At 39.5% G+C, this 10,903-nt stretch overlaps 1 pseudogene; it reads right to left on the minus strand.

Moving 5' to 3' along the window:
• Positions 1 to 699, minus strand: LOC128592033 (40S ribosomal protein S3a-like; annotated as a pseudogene).
• Positions 700 to 10,903: the final 10,204 nt, after the last annotated feature.

Consider the following 10,903-nt stretch of genomic DNA (forward strand, 5'->3'; position numbering starts at 1 on the left):
TTAGATAGATTCTTGGACTGGTGGTTCATATCCATCAGCTTGTTCAAATTTAGCACCTGTCTCGTCTCCAGTAGCTTTTCCAGAGCTACTACCTTCACCATGAGGTTCCATGAGTTTTCCCAACTCAAACTTGGGTTTCTTCAGCATTTTTACTTTTCTAACGAAGACATCATGGAGAGGATAAATAGATTGGCATGCCTTTTCTATGTCTTTTCCAATGCTATCTGGAATCAATTTACTGACAACTTCCTTCAAGTCATTGGTCTGCACCTCTCTGGTCATGATTTCCATCATTTTCTTCCGGATTTGGCGAACCTGTTGGTGCTGGGCGTAAGAGGTCTTCTGTAACTGATTGTTGTGTTTTTTAAGTAAAACCAACACAGAACAGACGAAGCAAATAACCATCGGTAGTCTTAACATCAACATGAGCTTCAATCATAGTCTGCCATTTTTAACCATAGAACACATTTTGTCACGGGTAAGATCCATGCCATGGAAGTTAGTCAGGCAGCTTTTGCCCTGAACATCTTCAGTAATCAGCTTGAATTTTCTAAATACAACTTCTTCATTCTGCAGATCAGTAAGACTCACTTCAAACACATGACCTTTGAGGCCATCAGATGCAATTTTGGTTCCTTGAGTCCTGGTGACTAGTGTTTTCCCAAAATTTCTTATATTGAACATAGCAGGTGCCTTCAAATCATACCAATCTTTTTATTATTATTATTATTAAATCATAGCTGTGTACATTAATGCAATCATGAGGCACCATACACTGGTTTTATAGACCATTTGTCATATTTTCATCACACTGGTTAACATAGACTTCCTGGCATTTTCTTAATTATTATATTAAAACATTTATATTCTACATTTACTAAGTTTCACATGTACCCTTGTAAGATGCACCACAGGTGTAATCCCAGCAATCACCCTCCTTCCACCCATCCTCCCCCTTCCCTCCCCTCCCTCTTCCCCTTCCCCACATTCTTAGGTTATAACTGGGTTATAGCTTTCATATGAAAGCCATAAATTAGTTTCATGTAGGGCTTTCACTCTTGAGATACTTTACTAAGAAGTATTCTTCCATTCTTGAGATACTTTACTAAGAAGAATATGTTCCAGCTCCATCCATGTAAACATGAAAGAGGTAAAGTCTCCATCTTTCTTTAAGGCTGCATAATTATTCCATGGTGTACATATACCACAATTTATTAATCCATTCATGGATCGATGGGCACTTGAGCTTTTTCCATGACTTAGCAATTATGAATCAGCCTGCAATAAACATTCTGGTACAAATATCTTTGTTATAATGTGATTTTTTGTCTTCGGGGTATATACCTAGTAGAAGAACTATAGGATTGAATGGCAGATCTATTTTTAGATCTCTAAGTGATCACCAAACATCTTTCCAAAAGGAATGTATTAATTTGCATTCCCACCAGCAGTGTAGAAGTGTTCCCTTTTCTCCACATCCACGCCAACATCTCTGGTCTTGGGATTTTGTGATATGGGCTAATCTTACTGGAGTTAGCTGATAATCTTAAAGTAGTTTTGATTTGCATTTCTCTGATAATTAAGGATGATGAGCATTTTTTTCATGTGTCTGTGGGCCGTGTGCCTGTCTTCTTCAGAGAAGTTTCTCTTCAAGTCCCTTCACCAGCCTGCTATGGGATCACTTGTTCTTTTCTTGCTTATACATTTGAGTTCTCTGTGGATTCGGGTAATTAAACCTTTGTCAGAGACATAACCTGCAAATATCTACTCCCATTCTCAGGGCTGTCTTCTTGCTTTATTTACTGTGTTCTTGTTGCATGACCGAAGATGCAAACGAACAGTAGTTTTGTCATGGGTGTAAACTCGTTCCTGTAATTATTAAGTCAAGAAACAGACTACACGGGATGGGATGGCGTGTAGCTAAGTTCTTTGTTTAGGGGTTTGATTTTATACTTTTCTACTCACGTACACACTTAATCTATTATCAGTTAGTTTCACTATTACCTCATTTTACTTATCTGAAATCAACTTGAAAGGAAATATCCTGTTATCACATTAATATAATCACTTTTGTAGTAAACATCTTCTTCTAGACACTGAGTAATCTCTGGGTAGGTATCTAAATAGATATCATAAAGAAGAAAGTAGCCACAGGGGAACAGAGTTAATGGAAGAATATCTTCAAGTGTTCACTCAGTTTACTCAGTATAAAGTAATGACTGTGTTTTTTTCTCAGGGCAGAGCACTTATAGACCTCTGAAAATATGTTGTTAACATACATCAACCCTCTGGCCCGTATCTCTGAGGAAGGGCAGCATGCCCTTTGACCTCAGGCTTCACGGGGTGCACAGCTTCAGAGAATGGGCTTATGGAATTTTTAACTCCAGGTAAGCCAACTCTGTGTGTGTCCCAGGGGGGCCCAGGTCCCTTAAGCCTCTGGAAGAATAGCAAGTCATTTTAAGCTCACACTGAGTTCACTTTGTGTGCTTGATGTAGGATATGTTTATTTATAAATATTATCCTACAGTTCTTGGCTGTGCAGAAGCTATTTAGTTTGATCAGATCCCAGTAGTGTATTTTTGAAGCTGCTTTAATTGCCCGGGGTGGGGGTGGGGTGCTCCTTATAAAATATTCACCAAGACCAATTTCTTCAAGAGTTTTCTCTGCACTCTCTTCTAGTATTTTTATAGTTTCATGCCTTAAGTTTAACTCTTTAATCCAGTGAGAGTCTATCTTAGTTAATGGTGAAAGGTGTGGGTCCAGTTTCAGTCTTCTACAGGTTGCCAGCCAGTTCACCCAGCACCATTTGTTAAATAGGGAATCTTTTCACCACTGAATGTTTTTAATTGGCTTGTCAAAGATCAAATAATGGTAAGGAGCTGGGTTCATCTCTTGGTTCTCTATTCTGTTCCATACATCTACCTCTATTTTTGTGCCAGTACCATGCTGTTTTGATCACTATTGATTTATAGCATAGTCTGAGGTCTGGTAGCGTGATTCCTCCTGCTTTCTGTTTATTTCTGAGTAATGTCTTGGCTATTCGAGGTTTTTTCTGATTCCATATAAAACGGAGTATTATTTTTTTTCAAGATCTTTAAAGTATGACAGTGGAGCTTTAATAGGGATTGAATTAAAATTGTATATTGCTTTGGGTAGTATGGACATTTTAACAATGTTGATTCTTCCTAGCCATGAGCATGGTATGTTTTTCCATTTGTTAACATTTTCAGCTATTTCTTACAGTTTCATAGTTCTTTTTATAGAGATTTTTCATGTCTTTCAATAGATAAACTCCCAAATATTTCATCTTCTTTGGCACTACTGTGAATGGAATAGAGTCTTTAACTGTTTTTTCAGCTTGACTATTGTTGGTATATATAAAGGCTACCGATTTATGAATGTTGATTTTATAACCTGAGAGCTGCTGTATTCCTTGATCACTTCTAAAAGTTTTGTAGTAGAATCCCTGGTGTTTTCCATATATACAATCATACCATCTGCGTAGAGTGAAAGTTTGATCTCTTCTGACCCTATATGGATACCCTTGATCACCTTTTCTTCCCTAATGGCGATGGCTAAAACTTCCATTATAATGTTAAAGAGCAGTGGAGACAATGGGCAACCTTGTCAGGCAACCTTGTTTGGTTCCTGATCTGAGTAAAAATGATTTCAATTTAACTCCATTCAATAGGATATTGGCTGTGGGTTTGCTGTAGATGGTCTCTATCAGTTTAAGAAGTGTCCCTTCTATACCGATTTTCTTAAGTGTTCTGATTATGAAGGGATGCTGGATATTATCAAAAGCTTTTTCTGCATCAATTGAGAGAATCATATGGTCTTTGTTTTTTAATTTGTTTATGTGCTGGATTACATTTATAGATTTATGTATATTGAACCAGCCTTGAGACCCTAGGATAAAACTGACTTGGTAATGATGCATAATTTGTTTGATGTGTTGTTGGATTCTGTTTGTTAGGATCTTGTTGAATATTTTTGCATCTATATTCATTAGTGATATTGGTCTATAATTTTCTTTTCTTGTTGGGTCTTTTCCTGGTTTGGGGATCAGGGTGATGTTTGCTTCATAGAACTTGTTGGGTAGTCTTCCTTCTTTTTCTACATTTTGGAACAGGTTGAGTAATATAGGTACTAGTTCCACTTTAAAAGTTTGGTAGAATTCTGACGTGAAGCCATCTGGTCTTGGGCTTTTCTTTTTAGGGAGATTTTTTATGTTTGATGCTATTTCAGAACTTGATATAGGCCTGTTCAACATTTCCACTTGATTCTGGCTAAGTCTTAGAAGGTGAGGTGCTTCCAAGTATTGGTCAATTTCCTTCAGCTTTTCATATTTCTGAGAATAACGTTTCTAGTAATATTCATTAAGGATTTTTTGGATTTCTGAGAAGTCTGTTGTTACTTTGTTTTTGTGATTTCTGATTGATGAAATTAGAGATTTTACGCTTTTTTTCCTGGTTAGGTTAGCCTAAGGTTTATCTACTTTTTAAAGGTTTTATTGACCTTTTCAAAAAACCAACTTTTTGATTTATTGATCTGTTGTATAATTCTTTTGTTTTCAATTTCATTTAATTCTGCTCTAATTTTGGTTATTTCTTTTCTTCTACTAGGTTTGGGGTTGGAATGTTCTTCCTTTTCCAGTTGCATGAGATGTCCCATTAAGTTGTTAACTTCCTCTCTTTCTGTTCTCTTGAGGAAGGCTTGCAGTGCTATAAATTTCCCTCTTAGGACTGCCTTTGCAGTATCCCAGAGGTTCTGATAATTCGTGTCTTCATTGTCGTTTTGTTCCAAAAATTTGGCAATTTCCTTCTTAATCTCATCTCTGACCCAGCTATCATTCAGCATAAGGTTATTTAACTTCCATGTTTTTGTATGAGTATGCAGATTCCTGTTGTTACTGAGTTCAACTTTTATTCCATGGTGGTCTGAATAGATGCAAGGAATAATTTCTATTTCTTTTTTTTTTTTTTCTTTTTTTTTTTGTAGAGACAGAGTCTCACTTTATGGCCCTCGGTAGAGTGCCGTGGCCTCACACAGCTCACAGCAACCTCCAACTCCTGGGCTTAAGCGATTCTCTTGCCTCAGCCTCCCGAGTAGCTGGGACTACAGGCGCCCGCCACAACGCCCGGCTATTTTTTGGTTGCAGTTTGGCCGGGGCCGGGTTTGAACCCACCACCCTCGGTATATGGGGCCGGCGCCTTACCGACTGAGCCACAGGCGCCGCCCTAATTTCTATTTCTTTAAATTTACTGGGGTTAGACTTGTGACCTAAGATGTGATCAATTTTGGAGTATGTTCCATGGGCTGATGAGAAGTATGTGTATTCAGTTTTGTTGGAATGAAATGTTCTGTAGATGTCTGCTAAATCCAAATGTTGGATAGTTAGGCTTAAATCTAAAATTTCTTTGCTCAGCTTCTTCTTGGAGGATCTATCCAACACTGCCAAAGGAGTGTTGAAATCCCTGACTATTATGGAGCTGGAGAAAATCAAGTTGCTCATGTCTGTTAGAGTTTATCTTATAAATTGAGGCACACTCTGGTTGGGTGCATAAATGTTAATTGAAATCTCATCATATTGAGTATTACCCTTAACAAATATGAAGTGAACATTCTTATCCTTCCTTACTTTTGTTGATTTAAAGCCTATTGTGTCTGCAAATAGAATTGCAACACCTGCTTTTTTCCGATTACCATTTGCCTGAAATATGGACGACCATCCTTTCACCCTAAGTCTATATTTATCTTTTAAGGTAAGATGTGATTCTTGCATGCAGCAAATATCTGGCCTGAGTTTTTATATCCAGCAGCCAACCTGTTCCTCTTTAGAGGACAGTTTAAGTCATTCACATTAATGGAGAATATAGATAAGTCTGGTAAGATTTGGGGTATTGAGTTTTTCGAAAGTCCAGTGGACATTTTTAATTCTTTCGCCACTGTGGAAGTTGGAGTTTGATCAAAAGTTTCTGAGTGAGTTTACTTTTGTGGTAGAGCATTGGGCTGGTCATTAGCTTGTTTGGTTATGGCAAATTTTTCAATATGTGAATGTCATTAAAGTATTTAATTTCTCCATCATAAATGAAACTCAGTTTAGCCAGATACAGGATTGAAAGTTGTTTGGGGTTGAAAGTTATTTTGTTTTAGGATTTTAAAAGTCAATGACCACCCTCTTCTGGCTTGAAAAGTTTCAGCAGAGAGATCTGCAGTTATTCTAATATTTTCCCTTTGTATGTAATTGTTTTCTTACGTCTGGCTACTTTCAGAATTTTCTCCTTCATATTAACTTTAGTGAAGTTAATTATGATATGCCTGGGGGATGTCTAATTTGGGTTGAGTTGTGCTGGGGTTCCAAAATTGTCTGGTATCTGAATTTCAGAATCTCTTGGCATGTCTGGAAAATTCTCTTTCATAATTTCATGGAGAAGGTCCTCTGTGCCTTGCGAAGCCACTTCATCACTTTCATGGATTCCAATTAGGCCGATATTAGCCTTCTGTGAATTATCCCAGAGCTTGCTGAGAGAATGATCCATTTTTTCTCTCCATTTCTCTTCCTCTTTGAGAGTTTGGGAGCGTTCAAAAGCTTTGTCTTCAAAGTCAGAAATCCTTTCTTCTGCTTGCTCCACTCTGTTACTGAGGGATTCTACTGTGTTTTTTCAGATCTTTAAGGACTGCAAATTCTTGCTTCAATGTGTCAAAATATTTGATGGTTTTGTCTTTAAATTTATTTGTTGAATTCTTGAGATAACTTTTGAATTTCTCCTCGAATTTCTAATTCCAAATTTTCCTCCATGCTATTAATTTTGTTGGCAATCCAAATTCTGAATTCAATTTCTGACATCTTGGCCATCTGTTTATGAATGGATCTTCAGTTACATCTGCCATATCTTTCCTTGGGGGGGTGGGGTTGATCTACTCTGGTTATTCATGTTACCAGAGTTTTTCTGCTGATTCTGCCCCATGATTATTTTACACTGTTTGACTAAATGATTGGATAAAGAAAAGTTGGACTCAGGGCTCCAGGAGTAGTGATTAACCAGCCTTTTGTCCAAAATCTGGGACTACTGTCTGTACCTTTTCCCCTGGAGCTTTGCTGAGAACCCCTACAGTGCTATGGCCTGAGAAACTGGGGACCTGCTTGGTGTGGTGGGGCTAAGTGGCTTTGTCTTGTTTTCAGCTGCTCTCTGTCTGACTCTAGTGAAACAGTTACTCTGGGTTGAAGTCTCAGCTGTGGAGAAATACCAGCAATTAAGTCACCCCGCCCACCACAGGCAACAATTGAAAAAGGAAAATCAAAACTTCCTACAACCACACACCCAGGGCACCACTTGGATAGTCCTCGGGTGATTGGCTCTGTTCCCAAGGTCCAAATCAATTGTGTCAGTCAGCACCTGTCTCAGGTGGGAGAGTTTAAAAGGTCTCTGGCAACTAGATCGCAGGGGTCTGCTGACAACTTATGACTTGCTCCGGTGCTCCGTGAGGTCAGGAAGACCCACCGAGCAAATAGATTAGTCTGGGAAGATTGATGCCTCCTTCCCCAACTTGCACCTCTGTCACACCCTGTCACTGATAACCCCGTAGGGCTGTGACACAGTTGCCTCCAATGAGAAGATACTCCAGGGGTTTGCACCTGCCTGAATCACAAGGAAATCCATGTCTCCTCAGCCAGGCCACTGCTCTCTGCCTCTATCAGGCAGGGGGAAGTGAGGCTTGACAACCTCAGGCGCTCGATGGAGGTTGGGGGTGTTTACTCAGTTCCAGCCCCGCCCTGATTGATGTTACTGACAGAACAGAACAACTTTGCGGAAGTTGTTTCTGTCCCAGCTAAATTCCCCTGCAGAAGAGAAGCTGTGTTGAGTTCACAGAACCTGTACCTCAGGCCCTGTCTTTGCTACTGCAGGTTTGTATTCTCAGCATGATTAGCTGCCAGTTCTAGCCTCCTGCCCTCCTTTGTCTAGGCTTATGATCCTCTCGTGGCCGGGTGCGTCTCAGGCTCAGTAAAGTGGTCCTCTGGGTCAGCCCTGCCCTGGGAGTCAGCTGGCACTGCATGTGCATTTTCTAGTCCCTGTGCTCCACCCAGGCCGGTACTGCCTCAGGCAAACCCTTTACTCACAGGGCCTGCATTTCCGTCCCAGATCTGTTCTGCCGGTGGTTGCCACCTGAGAAGATGCCCGGCCTCTGGTTGCCCAGAGAGACAGGGAGTGTGATTTCACAATGTCCAGGGGTGAGCCCTATTGTTGCCAAAAACATCTGCTGCTCTGCACCTCGGGGCACCGTCACTTCAGCATGGTTCCCTCTCAGCTGACCATCCTCTCCTCACTCTTGTGCCGCAGAATCAGCACTGACCAGCTGCAATGCAGGCCCACACCCCTCAAGAAATCACCCAAGAATCTGGACTCCTGGGGGACAGGCTCCAGACCTCAGAGTGAGAATGGAGGGGAGTACTGGAAGCTCAGAATTGCAGGTAGAGAATATATACAGTTTTACACAGTTTTATCCCTGGCAGGAGAATGCCATGGCACCCTAGTAGGGGAAGTAGGTCCAGTTTTTAGAGGGTCTCTCCCATGGAGTATAATGGGAGGACTTTTGAACTCTGCTCATTTGGGTATGGGGTACTCCCAGCCGTTCTCATGGGGGAGGGGACTCCTGTCTGCTTGGTGATGGATTTTGTATCTTTTGTTTGTACATTTCGCCTCAGCTGGGTTGATGAGCGTTCTTCAACCTTCTCTCTTGGTGCAGCTCTAATCTGCCAGGTTACTTGCTAAATTTCTGGCCTTTAACTCTCCTTCTGGATGGGAGCCTCTGTGGAGAGCTGGCTTCAGCCAGCCGTCTTGTCTCCGCCCCTCCACCAATCTTTCTTAGAAAATGGATCAAACACTTTCTTCTTGGCTCCCTTTTTGCCACCTTTTGTAGGGCGCTTGTTCTTGCTGGCCGCCACGATGGTGCTTAGCGAGCCAAAAGACCATAGAGGTTCTTAACAGCAGTCTCAATGCAAAAGCCTGGGTCTCCTACTTCCAGCCTGCCCATCTCATTTCTGGACAGGAAGAACAGCATCAGTGCGATTACTTTTGATTTTCAAAGTGGCTGTGCTGGGTCAGTATCTCCTGGGAGCTTGTTAGAAAGACAGAATATCAGGCCTCACACTTAAACCTACTGGAATCTGATTTTGATGTGATCCTCGGGAGATTCCTACACTGGTCAAAGGGAAACACAGCATGTGGTGTTGCCATCGGCCCTGACACCTCCCCGGTGTAGGAGCTGTGCGTTTACATTCCACTCTCAGTTCCTTGTGCCCCACTGACACCAGTGGTACACTGACCCTTTTAACCCCCTGGCTCCCAGCGCACTCAAATTCTTTTCCCATTGATCAAGAATCTGCAGTTTACCAGGAAAACTAATGAATTAATGGAAATCAATGTTCATCCACAAAAACCTTAAATATCTTATACCAAAGGGTCTGAGCTAGTATAAGAACTAGATATTTGTTATTTATAAAATCAAATCTAGTAGAAGTACTTTGGTTTTGATCATTGGCAACTCAACAGCATATATTTGATGTCTGATTCCCAGAAGAAAATTTAGTAATCCTGGGTGTTTTTTGAGGCTTGTGAAACACAGAATGCCTAGATAATTTGAATTATGAAAGAAATAATTAGAATTATTAAAGAAATGTTACAGTACCATTGTTCCCCCTGAAATAGTTCTAAATCACTTTTAAATGTAACACTGCTATCTGTGGCGTTGCACCTAAATCTGTTTATTTTAAAGGCAGAACTAACAGTGGCTAAATGGGAATAGATTCAGATTCTCCATTTCAAAATATGTATTTAACACAGTGAGGCATTACACTCTGTGAGCATTAGGTCAGCCTATCTCATGATACCACCTTTTAAAAATTTTTTTGAATTCAGAAAATAATGAAAGGGATTGATTTTATTCACCATTAAAAAGTTTTTAAAGTATCTTTTATTAACAAATTCTGTGCTGATATTTAACTTGTATGGTTGTCTATTATTAACATTAATAATTCCTTTAGTTAAATAATAAGTCAAACTCAAGAATTAGATATATAATTTACAATATTGAAGCATTTTTTAAAATAGAGTCTTACATAGGATTTTTTGTGAAAAAGCTTATTATTGCTATCCTACTATTAAAAACATTATAAATATATTACAATCTGATAAATAATTATTAAATGTAAAAAAGTTTAACTCTCAAAATATATTTGTTTGCTGGACAATGTGAACATCTGGCTTTGTATTTGCACCATTCCAGATAGATCTGCCTTTTCCCAGAGGAGCTCGGTATAGTCTAACACATTAATCCACAGAGATACGGTCTGTCATTCCTTAAAGTGAATGAGTTCTACAGTTGTAATTTTCTATCCAAAATTTACATTTCTAGGGAATTAAGGATTCTGCCAAGATTCAAGTGACTAATTTTTTTTTAACTGATTTAAGGCAGGATTTCATAAAACCCCAGGCAGCCAAGTTTCCAGTTACTATTCCCAGACTTTTAAAATAGTATAGTTGAGGTTTAAGCTGGGATCTCATAGTATCTCCAAAGTGGAATCTTTTGTTTTTCCAAGTGGTACATGGTGCTTAGTATAGAAACTGAGAAATATATTTGTGGTGAAGTTAGGGAGAAAAAAATGCATTACTTTATTTAATAGCAGCGATTGACCCAGCCATGCATGGACCAAGTCCACATGCTCCAGGCTCCAGAATCATGAGTCCATGTTTATCTAATGTACCTCTCTCAATTTTTTAAAACTTTGTATCATTTGTACCTTTTTAGGTTGCTAGCTAAAATATTTCATTCTAAGTTTAGAAAGCTGTGAAAGATATTGTAAAGATAACTAGTATGTTATAAATATTGGCATTTACAAAAG

The sequence above is a fragment of the Nycticebus coucang genome, chromosome 8, assembly GCF_027406575.1.
Source record: "Nycticebus coucang isolate mNycCou1 chromosome 8, mNycCou1.pri, whole genome shotgun sequence".
Lineage (NCBI taxonomy): Eukaryota > Metazoa > Chordata > Mammalia > Primates > Lorisidae > Nycticebus > Nycticebus coucang.